Genomic DNA, 21,956 nt, shown 5'->3' on the forward strand with positions numbered 1-21,956 from the left:
GAAAGCATTTGACAACATACAACATCATTTATGATTAAAACACTTAATTAAATAGGTATAGAAGAAAATACCTTCACATAATAAAGGTCATATACGACAAAACCTTAGCTAATCTCATAATTAAAGGTGAAAAACTAAAGCCCTTTGTTCTACGTCCAGGAACACGACATGCCTGTCTCCTATCACCTCTGCTTTTCAACATAGTGTTGGAAGTCCTTGCCAGAGCCATCAGGCAAGAGAAAGAAATAAACGGCATCCAAATTGGAAATGAAGAAGTTAAATTGTCACTCTTTGCAGATGACATGATGCTATATATAGAAAACCCTAAAAAGTCCAGCAAAAAGTTATTAGAAACAATCAACAAATACAGTAATGTTGCTGGCTACAAAATCAACGTAGAAAAGTCCATTGCATTCCTATATATCCTATATACTAACAATGAAATCTCAGAAAAAGAATTACAAAAAACAAAAACATTCATTTTACAATTGAAGCAAAAAGAATAAAATACTTGGGAATAAACTTAACCGAGGATGTGAAAGACCTACATGCTGAATACTATAAGACATTTTTAAAAGAAATTAAAGAAGACCCAAAGAAATGGAAATACATCCATACTCATGGATTGGAAGGATCAACATAGTTAAAATGGCTGTATTACGCAAAGCAATATACAGATTTAAGGCAATCCCCATCAAAATCCCAATGGCATTTTTTACAGAAATAGAACAAAGAGTCATCAGATTTGTTTGGAACCACAAAAGACCCCAAATAACCAAAGCAATCTTAAGAAAAAAGAACAATACTGGAGGTATCACACTCTCTGACTTTAGCTTCTACTACAGGGCTACAATAATGAAAACAGCATGGTATTGGCAGAAAACAGACACATAGACCAATGGAATAGAATTGAGAACCCAGAAATAAAACCACATAAATATGGTTAGAAAATTTTTGACAAAGATGCAAAAAACATACAATGGAGAAAAGACAGCCTCTTCAATAAATGGTGCAGGGAGAATTGGATAGCCACATGCAAAAGAATGAAACTGGACTGCTATCTGTCACCATGTATCAAAATTAATTCATAATGGATCAAAGACTTAAGCATAAGACCTGACACAATAAACTGCATAGAAGAAAACATAGGTAATAAACTTATGGACCTTGTGTTCAAAGAGCATTTTTTGAATTTGACTCCTAAGGAAAGGGAAGTAAAAGCTAAAATAAGCGAATGGGACGATATGAAAGTCAAAAGCTTCTGCACAGGAAAAGAAATCATCGACATAATAAAGAGGCAACCAACTGAATGGGAGAATAGTTTTGCAAACAGTGCCTCAGATAAGGGGCTAATATCCAAAATATACAAGGAACTCATGAAACTCAACAACAAAAAACAAACAACCCAATTGAAAAATGGGCAGAGGACCTGAAGAGACATTTCTCCAAAGAGGATATACAAATGGCAAATAGACATATGAAAAAATGCTCAACATCACTAATCATCAGAGAAATGCAAATGAAAACCACAATGAGATATCACTTCACCCCAGTCAGAATGGATTTCATCAACAAGACAAATAGTAACAAGTGTTGGAGAGGCTGTGGAGAAAAAGGAACCCTCATACACTGTTGGTGGGAATGCAGACTGGTGCAGCCGCTATGGAAGGCAGTGTGGAGGTTCCTCAAGAAATTACGAATAGAATTACCATACGACGCAGCAATCGCTCTCCTGGGTATGTACCCAAAAAAACCTGAAAAGATTTATACATAAAGACATATGTGCTCCAATATTCACTGCACCTTTCCAAGACTTGGAAACAACCAAAATGTCCTTCAATAGATGAATGGATAAAGAAGTTGTGGTATATATACCGAATGGAATACTATTCGGCGGTAAGAAAAGATGATATAGGAACGTTTGTGACAACATGGATGGATCTTGAGAGTACAATGCTAGGCAAAATAAGTCATACTGAAAAAGCAGAGAACCATATGATTTCACTGATATGTGGTATATAAACAAAAAGAAAAATAAAACACAAAACAAATGAAAAACAAAAACTCATAGACACATCCAATAGTTTAGTGGTTACCAGAGGTTAAGGTGCGTGGGGGTGGAAGATGAGAGTAAGGGGGATCAAATATATGGTGACGGAAGGAGAACTGACTCTGAGTGGTGAACACACAGTGGGATTTATAGATGATGTAATACAGAATTGTACACCTGAAATCTATGTATTTTTACTAATAATTGTCACCCCAATAAATTAAAGGAATTAGTGCTCCTAACAAAAAAAGCATATGTATAAATCAAAATCCAAAATTTTAAAAAAATGTTATAATTGTTATATTTGCCCGGATAAAAGTAAAAGAAAATTTCAGCATGAAACATATCATTAAACAAAGAAAAACATACTTGTTAAACTACATTAAAATATTTGCAACAAATGTTAAGAAAGGAACTCATCTTCCTAATATGTAAAGAGCTCCTAAATTTTGATGAAATTCAATGGGAAATGGCAAAAAGAATGTAAAAGGAAATGTAAAGTATTTTAAATATAAAAGAAGCTACTCATAAGAGAAATACAATTTAAAAGCTAAACAAAAATAAATAACTACAATGAGATACTATTTTTCATCTATCAGATTGTCAAAAATCCAAAAGTGGACACAATATGTTGTTGAGGCTATAGGAAAAGAGTCAGTTTCATACAGTGTCGCTGGGGATGTAAATTGTTACAAGGAGAGCAATTTGGTAATATCTATTAAAATTATACCTGTTGACCCAGCTATTCCACTTCTGGGAATGTATCCTAGCATTATAGTAGGGCAAAATATAATATATTATTTGTGTAAAATAATATACATCAATATCCACTACAGCATTGTTAGTAAAGGATTGGATGCAACCCAAATCTTCCATCAATAAGAGACTGATTTTTCATTTAGCTTGCTTTTACAGCTTCAAAATGGAAAAAAAAAATAAATAACCCTTGTACCTAAGCCTAGAGCAGAGCTGGCTTTAGCCATCTACTTCATTCCTTCCTACCCTGAACTGTCCCTTAGTCCTACTAGTTCTTTCAAAGTAGTGGACCCTTCCCAAGTGGGAGATGGCCTCAAGACAGCTTGATGACATGAGCATCATGATACGGATGGACAGATGAGAGACCAATGCAAAAGGACTCTACCCTCTATATTAATTTCTTTGCTGGGGTAAGTTGAGAGGAAGAAAGAGGGTAGTGTGTGAACATTCCCTTGATGTAGGATGTGCCACTAACAATTATATTTTAAAAATCTTGTTTGTCTTTTAATTAGGGCAATATATGAGTAGCACTGTTTAAGATTTATACTTGTCTATTTCAGAAAAGTGCCCCGTTTTTTTTTTTTTTAAATATACAACTAGAAGGAAATGCATGATGGTATTTTTTGTCCACCCAGATACTGATGTTTATGGACCCCTCATAAAACCATAATCAGAGCAAAAATACTTCTCCACTGACAACTTTCTAACCTTAGACAAAATATCCAGAAAATATAAATAGTGTCTTGAGTTAGGCTGCACAAACTAAGACTATAAAATGATGGAAAATGTTAAAATTAGATGTTCTTTGTTTCTGCATTTCCCTCCATTTCTTTTTAAGGACCACGTGATAAAATTTGTTGTTGATGTTTATTTGTTGTTAGCTTTGATGTTGTCTTTTGGTAAGTAGAATTTCTTCAATACTCATTCACAAAAAAGGAATAGAATCTCACTGGGCTGTAGACAGCATGAATTCTGCTGGATGGTCCTAGTTTAAATAGAAACCACTTTGTGTAAAAAGGCTCATTTTAAGTGGGTCAATCTGTATTAGTTGCACCACTTAAAACACTGAAGACACACTTTTGTGTATCTAGTGTTTGGGGACTTTTGGGGAACACACTATATTTATACTCTATTAAACTAGGTCAGCTCCTTTGTTGGGACAATCCCAGAGGGAGCTATACATTTCACATAAAGATAGCGAGAAGAGTTCTGGTATTTTACTGGTATGTCTATCCCAACTCTGAGAAGTCTAATCAAGTAATGCCTTATGTTCCAGTGAATAAACAATGACTCATTCATTTAAAAATATTTCTTTTCTTAAATTAAAGTTTATTGGGCTGACAATACACAATGGGACTTATAAAAATATTTCTTTTTATATTCTATAGTGTGCATTCTTCACTGTGCTAGGTGTTATATAAAATATGAATTTCAGCTGTCAAGGAGACTGCTCTTAAAAAGGTCATAAGGCACATAAATAAATAACTACAAAAAGGGCAGAAAGATGAGTTAGGCAAAGCTGTTGAGTATGAGGTGCAGGCAAGTTACTAAAGACAAAGTGTCAAAAGGTAGCTAGACACTGACACTGGATAAAGCTCTAGAAAGAGAAAGGAGGGGTCCTACCACACACATAACTTTTTTCTAATTAAAACAAGTGAACAAAAAAGATGTGATTTCTGATTTTTTTAGCAGAATTTAATTTAAAAATGATTTTTATAATATTCATGTGAGTAACAATATGTGTTAATCCGAAGAACGTCAACACTAAAATGACTACGTGAAATTTGCGTGTCATAGGTTACAGATTTGCTGAGTTACAGTCTACTCTTTCTTGTGGCGTCTAGTTCCACATATGTAGGGAGTAATATCAAATTCTGGTTTTGTATTTTAATTAGGGCAATAAAAACTTAGTATGTATTAAAAGCAGATAAAGTGTCTAGAATTCAGGTTATGTGAAGAATTCAAATGAGTTGTTCCCCTTTGAAAAGAATCAATGATAGCTGTCTTTAAATAATTGTTGTAGATCATTATTATTTATTGTTACTCCAGAGACCAGAAATAAGGAAGTCAAAAGTGAAAATTCCAAGAATGCAATTTTTCAGCTTATGATGTGGAATATATATTTATGAGTGGTTAATAATTTCAGTCGTCTAAGAACAGACTAACGTGTTTTGCATATTTGCGAGAGACGTAAGTAGCAGTAGACTGGCATTTGTTAGGTGCTTAGATGAAATGCTTCTCAAACTTAAAGGTACATTTGAATCACTGGGAGTCTTGTGAAATGCTGTTAGTCACCAAATACACTTTCAGTATCAAGGTTATGGAGAATTTTCCTTCACTGTGTAGAAAGTTTTGGATTAGAGAAGTTTAAAATTCCTTCCAACATGAATAGATCTTGAGATTATTATGCTAAGCAAAATAAGTCAGACAGAAAAAGTTGAGAACCACTTGATTTCACTGATATGTGGTATATAAAACTGAAAACAACAAAAGAACAAGACAAACAAATGAAGAAACAAAAACTCATAGACACACACAATTGTTTAGTGGTTACCAGTGGGTAAGAGGGGACGTGGGTGGTAGATGAAGGTAAAGGAGATCAAATGTATGGTGAAGGAAGGAGAACTGACTCTGGTTGGTGAACACACAATGTGCTATCTAGGTGATGTATTACAGAATTGTACACCTGAAACCTATGTAACTTTACTAACAATTGTCACCCCAATAAACTTTAATTAAAAAAAAAATTCCCTTCATATTTCATATTAAAAAATCTATTATTTTATCATTTCTTTGAGTCCCAATGCAGGTATTTGCTAGATGCTATTGAGCTAAATGAAAGTCAGGGTCCCTGAGGTAATATGGTAAATTCCGGAAACAGAAGAATGCATAGCACATTCAGCGAATATTAACTTAATCACAAAAAATGTTTGGTAAGAGAAATGTACAAACAAGCTTAGAGGAAGGACAGGATTTCATTGTGAATATCAAGCTAATAACTTTTTGCATCCTGGTGATAATGGTATATCGGTTCAGATTTTCATTCACCTATGGGTAACACACCCCAAGATAGTAGGCTAAACCTGCAAACGTTTATTTTTCCATGTAAATAAAAAGTTACAGAATTAGACAGTCCAGGGTTGGTATGACAGCTCCATGAAGTCATTAGAGATTTGGTCTCTTTCCAGCTTCCTGTTTAACCATCTTCAAAGTTGGTTTCCACCCTCGAGATTATCTTAAAATATAAGATAATCCTTTAAAGATAAACTATTAAAGATAAACCTTTAATAGTTCAGATTGTACATAGGACTCCAGCTCAGGAGATTATTGAGTATTGTAGGGAACGGGTTTTAAGGTTTTTGATATACTCCAGAATTCTACTTGCGTGTCTATTAGATCTCACACTTCATTTGTTTAAAAAAGAATTCTCAGCCATCTTCACTCTACTCTAAGTGTCAAGGACACAAATAATTCTGGTCTGTTTTAATATTTTTCTCAATAACATACCAATGCATAGCCAAATATGGTAAAAAAAGAGTTAGGAGTTAACTCTAAAACTAAATATAAATTATTTGGCATTATATAATTTTTGAGAATAATTCCCCCTCTGAATTTTGAATTATTTCCTATAATCCAGTCTTTGGATACCTTCAGATTTAGTTGAACTATCTACTTCAAAGGAATTGTAACCCATAAGATTAAAGTATCCCAATTTAGCCAGGTTCTACAGCACTCTCCTAGACAGACTCAATTTTCCAAATACAAATTCTATATGCATCTATTAATTGAAGTATAGACAAAGTTTTTTTGCCTTTTCTCTGGTTAAGAAGCTGATTTTCCCTTGACAATATATGCCTATTGCCAGAGTGCCAGGCTTGTATTAACCCATTCTGAACCTGCCTTCAAGTGTTTAATGGAAGATCCCTACAGCACAGCTTTGACCTTAACTTGAGCTGCATTTTCTTTAATTGGATTGGATTTCCCCCTTCCTTCCTTTGTTCGTTTAGACTCCAACCAGAGAAAGAAACCAATTGAGTTCCTGGGATATATTAATTACAGCGTGTTTTGGCTGACCGTGGTTTAGTTTTCCGTTATGTTCATGTCACCTTTTTATAGTCCCATAGCATACACTATCACTCGGACTAATTCTCTGGGAGTTTCCTGTTTGCATTCATCCAGGAGAGGACAACCTACTTCATGTGGGTGGGGAAACACCTATGACGTCAACTCACGAGGCAGACGCTTCCCTTTCCACATTCATAAAACATCCAGGAGTGCGGGATATCCCACATACAACTGGGTAAAGCCTAGGCCATTGCTTACGTGAGTCCTAGACTTTTGCAGTGAGATTGAAATTTGTTGCCAAATGAGAAAGCTGGAAATGTTTTGAAAAATCTAAAAATACAAGATAACTTTCTTATTAATAACATCATACTGATGCGCAAAACTTTGTGGATAACAATACGCTCTCACTTTGTATTCCTTACAGTCTTGTAAGACAGGGATGGTGAGTACTATATTCATTTTATAGATGAGAACAGTCACTAAGCTTAGTGACTTGCTCAAGGCCACACAGCTGATGCTGTCACAGAGGGGAGACAAGTCTTACTTCCTTTCCACTATCTTCTCATTTCTCTCTAGTGAAACAAGGTGGTACAATACAGACTGCTATAAGCTGTTGTTCTCAAACGCACCAGATCCACAAAATTGCATTGAATATCTGAATGTATTCTATTTATTTCGCTCATCCCTACAAACAGCATTCCCTCCTAGCCTTCAAAACACCTTCAGTGTATGCTAAGACTTCATCAATCTACTTTCCACTCCTCAAGTAGCTATGTCATTTATACAACTCTTTGTGCTGGATTTTTCCTCTCCATGTCATCCATCTCCTCTGAAGCCTATTTTGTTTCTCTCTCTGTGTTGTAAAGTTTGTTGTTCCTTTCTTATAACTGTCATGCCATAATGTTTAATCATGTACTTATATTAAAGAGATAATGAATCTAAAGAGCTAGCACAGAGACCAGAACATTATGTGTATTCAATAAATGTTAGCTATTACAATGATGAGTATGTGATGAGGATGAGGATGATTATGGCTCTTCTATTAGTCTCTTAACTCAAACATAAAGCATATTTTCTTTGTAAAATATCTAAAACATTTAGATATTTTAATTTAATTTATAGGTTATCTATATACGTATTATATAGATAGCAATAAAGGCAACATTTATATTAGTTTATAATAGGGAGTGGGGCAGTGGATATAAATAACTATAGCTATGATAATTTTAAAGAAATGTAGCTGAATTGCAAGGATATAGTATTTATAAGTTTGAAATTACTTTAGAGAGCATCTAGTCCAGCAGTTCTGAAAGTGTGATTGCCCAACCAGCAGCAGTGCCTGGGAACTTCCTAGAAATGCAAATTTCTGTCTCCACTTGAAATTTCCCAAGACAGAAAATTTTAATTTTACAAGCCCTCCAGGTGATTCTAATGCACAATAAAGTTTGAAGACAACTGATCTAGTCAAATTGTCTAACTTGACAGATGAGAGAAAAAAGGTACAGAGAGTTTAAATGACTAGGCCAGCCTCGTACAATTTTCTGTAAATTTGATAATGAACATTTTTAGATGACATAAAGTAATGATAATCAATACCAAGCACAGTGTCTGGCACCTAGACACAACTCGTTAATGGCAAAAGTGAGGCTAGAACTGTGATCTCATGAATACTTGACCTTAATATTTCTCCCCATTGCTAGTTCATTCTTTTTAAAATGTTCTTCTTTATCCAGTTCATAGTAATATAATTATATCAAACATTTTGCTGTAGGTAGCAGTGCTTGCTTGAGTAGCAGAAAGCCTTAGCTCCAGAAGAGCAGAATATATCTTCTGGCTCACTCTCTTACTCCCTGTATAGCTTGTCTGTGGCAGCCCTTCAAGAGAAAGCCTGCTGTGATGAAAGCAGTCAGCTAACAACCTCTAGCTGTAGCGCCTTGGGGATGTGTCTCACTGTAAAAGCCAAGAACATGGGCTCGCAGCCGATGACTGAGCACAGTATGGACACTAGAGCCTGGCAGTTTCTTCCCAGTGTGAGATTCCTCTACTGTTAATCTTTCCTTTGGAGCTCCCTTTGGGTGAGTTGAGACCCTCAGAACTTCTTGGCTCTTCATTTCCCAACCCTTTTATAGGTGTCAGACCTCCACTACAGTGCAAAGGCTTTTCATATCTTCTGCTCCCCATTCCCTTTATGTTTCACAGTGGTTACCCACAATAAATTTCTTCTACTTCTAACTCCACTGTGGCATCTGGTTCCATGATGACCTGAACTGACACATTACTCTCCTTCAGCCTCAGTTTCCAGATGAGTAAAATGAAGTCATAAGAACCCATTCCTACTACTGAGTTGGGAAATGATAAATGGTTGCTACATTATTACTAGTAGCAAGATTATCAACATCTCAAAATTATTGTGCTTAAGTGAAAACATTAACATAAATGTGTGAGGCCGAGATATCTGTTGCTTATGGAATATCCACGCCATATTTCCAGTCCAGGTGGGGCAATATGACAAATTCTGGCCAATGTGCTGTGAGCAGAAAGAAGTGATGCATTTTAAATTTAGGCCAAAACACAGAAGAGTGTCTTCCAAGGCTGACACAGCAAACTCAAAAGCCATGTGTTAAGAGAATAGAGTAATTGCCAATCCATTGTTTTTAAGTTACAAATCTATGTTCAATTTTATTTCCTTTGAAAGCAGTTTCATTTAAAATGTGTAGAATCTTGTCTTGATACACATTTCACATTCATAACATAGGAATAGCAATTCAAATTTAGAGGATTGTTATAATTCAGTGAAGTAGTGCTGGCACATTGCAGGTCCTGAGCAAACATTCCTATTTGCCCACCTTCCCCCAGAAGTGTCTATATGAATTGTATCAAATATATATTGCAACATAAATTTTGTCATTATGAGCCTTAATCTCTCATATTTTGATAGCTGTGCAAATAGCAATAAGTAGGATTTCACCAGATTATGGTTTTATGATTAGTATCACATGGTGGCTTGGTTTTCAGCCCTGCCTTACATTGCAGTTCTTGAGAGAAGACACTGCCTTCTACAAGGCTGTCTAGAAGTTTGTTGATCCTCCAAAGTTTTCCAGAGAATGCTTGATAAAGGCAGTCTGTCATCAGTTCCTCATGGCTAAAATATGCTCCCAAGTGGAATTTACATTACTTTCAAGCTAAGAGAAAACTAGGATCAGATCTTACTACCTATATATTATTGGAATGTGTTCCTGATGCCATACTTTAAAGGCATCACATGTGTAGTTTTAGGATTAATAGGCCTGAAATGATTACAGAATAAAAGCTTGAACAGCCGTAGTTAGGAAGAATGTTTAAAAGTATTTTGTTATAAATGTTACTCTGCTGGGAGCATATTACTACTACTACTATTACTATTGTGTATTATTATTATTATTATTATTATTATTATTATTATTATTATTTTGGCCTGGAAATGACCAATTCTGAACTAAAATGAATGGAATACGCTTTCCTTCTGGAAACACAATACAGATAGAACAGAAAGAGACCTGAGGGACATACACAGGCAATAAAATGCAAGAGCACTTAGGGAGAACAAATCATTGCCAGAATAAAAAGTAATTGGTAACAGATACTTCAAAATGCATATCAGAAGTATTTCTCTAAAACCACTCTAAGTCTTGCTATTTCAAGTAAATGTTAAGCAGTTGCATCATAGAGACTGGTGGTTTTATGGAGATATATATATATATATATATATATATATATATATATATATATATATATATATATAAAATCAGTGACAGTGTACATCCAACGTAAAATCACCTAGGGCAAAAACAATAACATGAAGAATCCAAGTAATGGTGGTTCCAATAGTTGTCTTAATGGCAGAATGGCTTTTACCTTCCCAGAACCTCCATCACCTTCCAAAGCTAACCTAAAAAAAACAATTATCTTTGACATGGACAATGGGTAATTTCTTAATCTTAGTTGAAGTGTGAGTAAAAGTATTTTTAGAGAACTTTACTGCATTAACAGATCTGTCATATACAATATAGATGAAAATATTATTTACTATGCAGATAGAGTTTCAAGACAAATCCTCTAGTTTCTCTTTTCTAACATGACACCTACCCAACCTCACACACACAATCTTCACTACACTTGATCTTAGCCAAAAGGCCAAGAAGCGATACAATCTTCACTAAAGCCACTCTGAAACCATCGTGGAATCTCCTAGGTAATTCTCCAAGCCTTCCATAGAATTCCTATGGCTTTGCACCTATATTTAGTGGAGGAGAATCAGAAATTCTTATCAAAATATTTATTATTTATTTAACAAATATTTACTGAGTATTGTCTAGGTGCCAGACACTGTGCTTGGTATTGATTTTCATTTATTCTAAGGGAATAAAATGAAGATTAGGAACAAGGTATACAACAAGTTCATTTGAGTCACAGAAGATTTTGGAAAAGTATAAAGTTTAAAGAGGAAAATCCATAGAGTTGTAGACAAGTTTTCTGCTAGAGAAGACCAAAATCACACAGAAAAGGGAAAACTGATGCCCCTCATGAATAACAGTTAATACATTGGGATTGAGCAGCCAGTCTCTGATACTGCATAGAAAGCAACTGAATGCTAAGAAAGAGACATCGTACAGTGGTCCGAATAATATAAAATCTGAGCACATTAATATTTCTGTCAATTTAACCAAGAATGTTATGACATATGTGTCACTAGGAATGACAGAAGCTATTACTGAAATGAGATTAGAATCTTGCTGAAATATCAACAGAAGCATTATAGTTGGTAACATTCTCATCTATAATAGATGACATTGATGCTGCACAATCTCCACACTAGGGGGGACAGAATACAGAATTAAAGATTAGATTATTTTGTTCTTTATTGATTTTTCCCTTAGGAATTTTTCATTAGCTGTCAAATCAATTAGTTTTCCTCAATCCTGAGTACAACATCAAATTTCTCTGCTTTTTGGAGAAAAATGGAGTATGTCTGGCTTTCCTCATATTTATTATGACCAACAGAGTGTAGATTGATTAACCAAATAAATGAGTAAATAAGCTGTAAATAATGCCTAGGGTTGGGGTAGAGGTGCTTCTTCTGTCTCATCTTCACAGTGTTGGTCATGGCTACCTGGCTTCTCTGCTGGGTAAGTGCAGTGTGAATTCTGTATTTCAGGTTTAACAAACCCCTCAAGAAGCAAACCGTAGTAGGAGAATATTTTAATATTGAAGTCTATTTACCTCATCTCCCCCATCCTGTAATAATTTAAGCAGTATCAAGAACTTGCTATTAAATGCTGCCCTTAAAGTAAAGCTGATACCAACCAAAGTGTTAAATTCCTCTCTTTGAAGCTCTTAAGTATATTTGGGTAGATCTAAAGTAAGAAACATAATCTTGAAAGCCATGCCTTTTATTGCAAGAACAAAGTATTTGAAACAGAAAAGATTATTTGATTTATTTAGCTTTAAATGTAGAAGAGCCAAGGCAGTAGAGCAAGAATAGATGAGTCATGTAAGTAAAGAGATAGAAACTGAGGAAGAATCAAAAGAAAATGCTAGAAATTAAAAACACTGTAACAGAAATGAAGAATGTCTTCGAATTTTAAATATTACAATGTGAAGAGAAAAAAATGAAAAAAGTGGAAGGGATTATTCAAGAATTGTGGGACAATTATAAAAGGTGCAACATAAATTAATGAAAATACTAGAAGGAAAAGAATAAAAGGAACAGAAGAAATAACTTTCCAGAATTAGCAATAGGCACCAAAGCATAGATCTAGGAAGCTCAGAGAACACCAACCATGGAAAATACTAACATTTATATGTATATGTATATCATATTCAAACTGCAAAAAAATCACACAAAGAGAAAAATCTTGGAAGAAGTCAGAGGGAGAAGAAAACCCACCTCACTTAGACAGGAATAAGGATATGAATTACATCAGACTTCTCTTTACAAACCATGCAAGCAAGAAGAGAATGAAATGAAACATTTAAAGTATTAAAAGAAAGAAAACCACCAAACTACAATTCTGTATCCAGTGAAATTATCCCTCAAAAGCAAAGGAGAAAAAAAGGCTTTCTCAGACAAACAAAAAATGAGAGAATTTGTTGCCAGTAGATCTGCCTTGTAAGATGTTAACAGAAGTTCTTCGGAGAGAAGGAAAATGACAGAGGTCAGAGACTTGTATCTACATGAAGAAAAGAAGACAGTTAGGAAAAGAATAAATGAAGGTAAAATGAAATATTTTATTTTTCTTATTTTTAATTGATCAAACAGATAACAGATTTTTCAAAATAACAATAGTAACAATCTGTTCAAAGATTATAGTTTATGGATAAGTGAAATAAATGACAGCAATGCTATAAGGCATGGGAGGGAAAATTGGAAATACTCTGTTATAAAGTATTTGCACTACCATGAAGGGGTATAATATTATTTCAAAATGAACTTGAATGAGTTATAAATGCATGTTGCAAACATGAGGGCAACTAAAAAACAAAGAAACAAACCCCTAAGTATGTACACATACCATAAGCTAGAGTGTAAGGAAGACTATGTGATGACATTAGAATTAATGAGAAGAGAGTTTGATCAAAGAAGAGAGGAGGGATGGATTAACGGAGATATTTTTCATTCACTGAGAAGTGGCCCACATCCCAGCTGTGGTTGGAGATAATAGCAATAATAGAACCTGTGATAGAAATACCAGACAAGCTGAGAAGATTCCAAAATAGAATGTATCCTTTTCTAATTTGTCCTATGCTGTCTGGGAGACTGCAAGCCTCATAGAGAAATTCCAGGTCCAATACGGCATTTGAGTAAAAGAATTTCAGCAACTGTTGAAGGGAATAGACAGCTAGATTAAGACAACTTTGTGTTCCTCAAATCATGACATGGCCTGAAAAAGCAGCTTTGTATTCAGAGTCATCCAAGAGGCTGTCCGGGGATGCACTTCTGGTCCTCCAGGAAGAGCTGTGTGCAAAGTGGTTTCCTGATAAAAGATTGTGGTCATGACTGGCACGATAGTTAATCTTGATTTGTTTGATAGATAGATAGATAGGTAGATAGATAGATAGATAGATAGATAGATAGATAGATAGATAGATAGATGATAGATAGATGACAGATATCAAAGCAAAACTATTGTGTAATCAATCATCTATGGTAAGAGGAAATCATAGGTACAAAAATAATGATGTAATAAGGGTCAGAAGTTATGGTGGTAGTAGTTTTCTTTATCTTTTTTATGTCATTCTTTAGACAAATAATGTCAGTATTAACAATAATAGGAGCTAACATTTTCTAAATGCCTACTATGTGTCTGGTATTTTGTTTGATGTTTTATATAAAATAATTAATTTAATTCCCACAACTATGGTGTGTATATTGATATCTCACTTCACTAATGAGGAATTGAGAGTCTGAGAAGTTTGTTAATTCATACATATACTTTATCTGCTAATAGGAAGCAACATTAGCACATACTTCTTTTACTGACAATACCCTAGTTTGCACTTGGGAACAAATTCATTTGCACAGAGCAAACATAAAAAGGTAATCTAGAGATAAAAAGATAGAAAGTAAAATAAGGGTAAAATGCCTATCAGTAGTTTGTTTTACATGTAGCACTTTTATAAAAATAATTAAACCTCGATTGTTTGTTTTTAAAAAATAAACTTAAGGAATCCTAGGAAGACTTAACAGAAACTTAAATCTTTATGAAATGTGATATTTATAATCTTGATCTATAAAAGGAAAGAATTCATTGGAAAGCAGAAAAGTTGGATTTGGGCATGGTTTTGTACCTTATTTACTGTAGACACTTGAACAAGTCCCATAACCTTTCTGATTTTATGGTGACTACTACCAAGGTGTCCTCATCAAATGCTTTTATGAACATGGAATGCTATATAAGAAGGGATGAGGAAGTCTGAGTCCTTAGTCTGAAGACCAGAGAATAAGCATTAGGCATGTTATGTGACAAGGATGCAAAAGTGAGAAAGAGATAGTCCTAGTGAGTCATCAAGGAACCTACTGATTAACATAATGAACACATAAATACAATGTGTGGCTTGTTATATGGGAAATCTTTGGTAAATATATATTCACTAGCAGAACTAGTTCTCCTCCTCCCACCCTAGCCCATTGATAATGGAACAAGTATTGCAAATAGGATTCATCTTGCATCAATTGTTAGCAGCTTGGAGCCCTGTGTGGAGAGACTGGTAATTTTGTCCAGGCCAAGCAGGAAAGAATGCTGCAAGTTATCAAGAATGTAGGAGAGAAAGGGTAGGGGTTTGTGTGTAGAAAAAGAAACTGTCACACTTCAAAATAACTTTGTAGTTACACCAAACTGGATTGGAAGTCTTTCTTTGTCACTTGTGACCTTGTGATCATGAACAGACTGAGTCTCAGCTTCATTATATATATAGCAAAGTATCTACTACCTACATTTTTTGCTGTTCCAGATATGTCATTATATAAAGCACCTAGCAAAGAATCTGACAAATAGTTGGTCAATATATGTTAGCTTGCTTGACTGGCAATACAACTTCTTCAATAGATTACAGTAGCCAGGTGGTCCTTCATATAGTGATAATTATAAATAAGGATCCAGAAATCATGTATCTGAGGGCTCTAGACTCCTCTCATTCCTGAAGATACTCCTTAATGCTTACATTAATTTTTGCCACTTTATTTGCAAATTCACACCTTAGATTTATGTATTCCTTATCTTCCTCTGTTTCTCCTTCTGTAACTTTCCTTTGAGTTTTGGATTTGGTTAGTGAATGGCACTAACATTTATATAGGGATTCAACACACAAACCTGGGAATCAGAGATGCCTCCCAAGTCTACTCTTTTGATAAAAGGAATCTGAGTACAAATTATGAAGGAGAGACTGTCACAAGGCTGCCCTACTAGAGATTTTCTGTGTTCTCTGAAGAACCTGTATCCAGTTCCCCTGTAGTCGAATCAGTCACAAGCTCTCAAATCACCATGGAAATCTCGAGTGACTATTTTGAAGGCCTTCAAATACCCACTTTATAGTTTAGATCCATTGTATGACTGAATAAATGGAATGAGCCAATTTTTCCCCTTTTCCTTTATATGTGTGTTCCCTTAGACCTTTTAGCCTCTCAATGTCCTTTGCTGCATGCATAAACAGAGACTGCCTCCCAGAGCAGATCTGAAAAGGGATTTTTTTTTTTTTTCTGGCTGAGGCAATCTGAGGTCAAGAAACCACATAGCTATCATTTCACAGTTACAGTATGAGGGGAAGAGAAGACTGCGGCTTGGGTACGAGGCTCCTGCTCTGTCAACATCCTCACCAACTTTTCAGCTGAACTATAACCACAATTGAAATAAGAATAAAGTGACTTCCAAATTCTCATTCTCTCTCTCTCTCTCTCTCTCTCTCTCTCTCTCTCTCTCTCTCTCTCTCTCTCTTCCCCCCCCCCCCAACTGTGCAACACTTCCTATTTCTCTAGTAATGAAAATATGTTCATCTGTCAAACGGAAAGCTGTCCCACTGTCTTAGGTGTACAGAACTTCAATCACAGCAGCTGCTGCGAGCAGACCGAGATCCAAGTTTCTCATTTGTTTTGGCTAACGCTGAAGTATCAGTTTAGGCATCCCCTAGAACAAAATGGTGCATGGGAACAGAGCCAAGCTATGGAAGAGAAGCAGCAAAGTTGCAACAGATTATTTGTCTGCTAAAACAGAAGGGGAAAAATATCGAAACCTGGATTCATTTAAGTCCACCCTCCTTAACATATTCTCTATTTGCATCACAGATGACTTTCTCTAATATCATTCAACAGGTGCTTAACTGTAGCTTTTCTGAAGATTAGGCATTGCAGCCTTGGCAATGGAGAATTGGGAAGTAATAAGGGGACTCTCAAAATTCTTATGCTATTTCTATCTGGGTACTCAGCATTGGATGTAACATACAGGGGTGCCAAAAAAAATGTATACACATGACTTGCATTCATCTTCTATTATTGGTATATATTGAGTATTACAATTTTAATACAGATTTTTTCTTTCTTAAAATGTGTATACATTTTTTGGCACCCTCTGTATATATAGTTGGGTGCTTGTTAATAGTAATCATAATAAGGAAAATATCATTACTCTCTGTGTTCTTAAAGCATGTTGCACATGCCTATACCTCGGGTATGCAGCACATTGACAGGAAATTATGTTTGTTTTTGTCTCTTACTTGGGCTGTGAGCTGCTTAAGATAAGTTTATCTTTTCCTTAATTCTCATTTTCAGAACTAGCACATAGTAAGCACTCAATAAATATGGGTAAAATGGTTTATTTGTTGAAATAAATTGCATAAATGCAAAACATGTTCATCTTTCAATTTCATTAGGGAGGTTTGAGTAAGTATGGTCATTTTGGGCACCTTACCAGCACTGTCTATCTTAAAACCTCCAGCTACATTTCTACTTTCATCCATTTGAGACAAAGACCAAAACTACACATATGTAAATTATTAATTGTGTCATTAAGCCAATCCCAATTTAGGGCTCATTAGACCCAGATAGCTGAGAAAAAATGTAGGGTTTAGGAACATAATATGACTTCACTTTTTTTCTTTTTTCAAATGTATCAGATAATGGGTAATCCTGAACTCCCATTTGAATATTATAGGTCTTATTAGAGGAGGGGAACAAACAATGAAGCCAAACTCCAAGTAGGACCAAAATTGAATTAAATGGAAATCTCAGTATACTTGACTGCCTCAACAATTTTGAAGGTGTAACTCAAGTCTAGACAGCTTTTATAGGATTGCTTTCATATTGGTCTGCCTATTCTGGATAGGCTTGTGTCCCAGAAAATACCTAAATTACGTACTCCTCTAGGAAAAGATTAACCAGCACTATGTGGTAGCAGACTATAGATGTAGTGGTCTGCTGCCTGAATTTCCAAGTTTTAAGGTAACTATGTGGATTGAATGAATGGATCATCCATTAAGTCTGCAGTGAGTTCACTATCCATTGAGACACTGGTTGGAAAATTGAGGGAGGGAGACTCTAACTAAAAGTCAGTAGTTACATCTACCTTGTATGCCACTTTTCTAAAACCATAGTGTTGTCTAGGATGAAGACTTCGCAGGAATAGCCTCTTCTGTAGAGTCAGAGTTAAGAAGACCAGTGTCCCTCCTCTGCTTTTGGAGACAGCCAGCTCTGTCCAGCCCCTCTATAGAGGAGAAGAGAATGCAACCAACTTTGCCTTGCCCCATATATGTTGTCCTTGTTTCCTCAGGCTCCATGATGCTTCCACATTATCTCAACAGTAAAATAGTCAATTTATTTTGTTTGGCACATTATATTCCGTACACAAAGTTATGAAATAACATTTGGTTAAAATTACTAAATTTAGCAAAATACTGGAGTATGGTTGTTTAGTTCTATGATGTTATATAGTTTGATCAAAATGATTTTTATTTCTTGTTGCTTATTTCTGTTTTTATTAAATAATACTATTCCATCTAGATATAAATGAAAATAGTTAAGTATCAAGGCAATTTAACTCATCAAATGTTAGATTTGTGAACAATAGGATAATAAAATAAAGGTTCATTATTTCCAGATAGATATTTGGCATTGTGTAGTTATAGTTTATGTAGGGTCACATTTGAAAAATTAACATTTGTGGAGCAGAGATAAAAGAATGATATGATTATTCAGCATAAATGTGACATTTATGTCAAATAAAACTTTGATTAAAATAAACCAATTTAATTTTCTAAAGCCCATTTCATTGAGCAAAAAATTCTATGTAATGTATGCAAACCTGTAACATTGCCCCATAAGCCGAATTACTACTGAAGATTTCAATCAAACCCAAGCAAATGCATTGTATATTTGTCTGTACATCTGTGTTAAAAATTGAAGACTTCTAGACAAGAGGTCTTAAACAACATAGCGAGTATCAACTTTGTACCAAGACAATGATGGGGACACTAAATCAAAATATTACATACTTAACTTAATTTCTTCAAGTATCAAATGCTTATTCAAAAAGAGACTACCAGGGACATCATCAAAATGGCGGGGTGAAATGAGCCTCTATAAAGCTCCCCTGGAACTTACAACTAATCAAAAAACAATAACTCCACAGAGGACTCCCTACACAGCAGACAGGCAAGACGAAGAGACCCACTACTAAATTCACCTAAAGTGGGCAATTTGCATGAGTGGGGGAGGAGGGAAGGTAGAAGTGTGGAGACCAAGCTGCGTGGGCGCAGGATGTAGACCTGGCTCAGTGCTCAGAGCTCGCTGCATCCGGAATTACCACAGCTGCGGGAGAGGGAAGGACTCGGACTGCTAGGGCTCTGCTTATGGCCCACAGGGCTGGGGGGGAAGCATATAACAAGGCTGAACACAATGCTCACGGCAGAGACCACGGAGAAAAGACTGAGGGAAGAAGGCTGAAAATGGTGGTTTAAGCTCTCACTGCCGAACAGAGAACGGAAGCTTTAGGCACTGAGACTAACCACCCCCACCCTACCCTACCAGAGCTCACCTTTCACCCACCTGCCCAGTGCTAAAAGCAAAACAGTAGCAGTGTCAACTAACCACCCCCACCTTACCCTACCAGAGCCCACCTTTCACCCACCTGCCCAGTGCTAGAAGCAAAACAGTAGCAGTGTCAGATCAAAAGAAGGGAATATCTGCAGTTCTGAGAACTGTGGACAGCAGACACAGATTCGCAGCCCAGCTGATACCAGCAAAGGGGAGGAAGCTATGGAGGCAATAACGCCTGTGTTGGTGGTCGCTGATATTGCTCTGGGCCACCTCTAACAATTCACTGCCCTCCTGGCCCCATCTAGCTGGTGGATCCGTGCAGGAGTAAACAAAACTGATGAAACATCTGGGCTCTGAATCTGTACAGGATGAGCTTTGGAACTTCAAAAGATCTCCACGTACCCAAACAGACACTGTGCCCTGTGACCCAAGCGAACTATTAACAGAAGAGAACCCCGTCTCCCAGGGAATTCCCCCACTGTGTGAGAAGCTGGAATAGTGCAGAGAAAACATAACAATATCATGTGTGAGAGAAAAAAAAGGCTGCAGTCGGAGATAAAATAAAACATTTTACCAACAAGTACTGGAAACAAAAAAAAAGACCTCTTCATATCAACCTGTTGCAGAAGCCACACCTGTAAATGTCTAGGAAGAGAAATAATAAATCAGTAATTGCCATGAATAACCAAGGCAACAAGACAGCTCAGATAGAAAGTGAAAAGTCTCCAGGAAAGGAATTTAAAGATATGGAAATATGTGACTAAAATGATAGAGATTCAAGAATGCAGTTCTGAAAAAACTCAACAAGATGCAAGATACAACAGAAAGGCAGTTTAATGAACACAGAAACACAATCAAAACACAACATGAGCATTTTACGAAAGATATTGAAATTAAAAAACAAAACAAAACAAAACAGAATTTCTGGAGATTAAGAACTCAAGAGAAGAAATTAAGGATGAAATAGCCAGCTTAGGTAGTAGAGTTAACCAGATGGAGGAAAGAGTCAGTGACATCGAATATAGAAACCTGGAAGTTACACTGATGGAAGAATAAAGAGACTTGAGACTTAAAAGAAATGAAAAATTCTACAAGAACTTACTGACTCCATCACAAAGAGCAATATAAGAATAATGGGCATACCAGAAGGAGAAGAAAGAGAGAAGGGAACAGAGAATATACTCAAAAAAATTGTCGATGAGAACTTCCCAAACTTGTGGACAGAACTGGATCCTCAAATCCAAGAAGCAAATAAAACACCTAATTACCTCAATCCCAACAGGCCTTCTCCAAGGCACATTGTATTGAAGCTGTCTAAAATCAAAGACAAAGAAAGAATCCTCAAGGCAGCCAAGGAAAAGAAGACGGTAACCTACAAAGAAAAGCCCATTAGATTATCATCAGATTTTTCAGCAGAAACTCTACAAGCCAAAAGGGAGTGGAATCAAATATTCAAACTATTGAAAGAGAGAAATTCTGAGCCAAGAAGAATATATCCAGCAAAGATATCCAGTAAATATGAAGGTGGAATAAAGACCTTTCCCGACATACAGAAGCTAAGAGAATTTTCTAATACACGACCTGCACTATAAGAGATACTAAAGGAGTATATTCGACCACCATCAACAGGGACAATTTGTGGCAACCGAAACATAAAAATGGAGAGAGTAAAGGCCTAAACAGGAATATAGAAATGGAGAAAGTAAGCGTGCTGAAGAATACAGAATACTCTAAATATCAAATTTCTTTACATAAATTTAAGGGTAACCACTCAAAAAAAAATCCTGAGCTGAAATGTATACAGTAATAAAAAAAGACACAGAGGGAACATCAAAGAATACCACCACACAGAAATAATACGCAACAACAAAAAGTCAAAGAAACAATAGACACAGTCTTACCAGAAAGCTAAAGATAGAATGACACAAAATCCTCACATATCAATAATCACCCTAAAAGTAAATGGACAGAACTCATCAAAAAAAAAAAAAAAAAAGGCAAGGAGTAGAAGATTGGTATGAAAAACTAAACAAAACCATATGCTGTCTCCAAGAGACACATCTCAGCTACAAGGACAGGTATAGACTCAAAGTGAAAGGGTGGAAATTGACACTCCAAGCAAATGGTATCCAGAGAAAATCAGGTGTATCCATACTGATATCAGATGAAACAGACTTCAGGATGAAAAAGATAACAAGAGACAAAGATGGACATTTCATAATGATAAAGGGAACTATACAACAAGAAGACATAACAGTCATCAATATATTTGCCCCAAAGGGAAAACCAAAGTATACCAAGCAGTTACTAACAGAACTAAAAGGAGATATTGACCAACACACAATTATACTAGGGGACTTAAATACATCATTGACAGCTATGCATACATCATCCAAACATAAAATAAATAACGAAATAGCAGCCCTAAATGACACATTAGATGAAATGGACATAATTGATATATATAGAGCACTTCATTCTAAAACATCAGACTATATATTCTTTTCAAGTGTACATGGAACA

The sequence above is a fragment of the Rhinolophus hipposideros genome (genome assembly GCF_964194185.1).
Source record: "Rhinolophus hipposideros genome assembly, chromosome: 24".
NCBI classification, from domain to species: Eukaryota; Metazoa; Chordata; class Mammalia; order Chiroptera; family Rhinolophidae; genus Rhinolophus; species Rhinolophus hipposideros.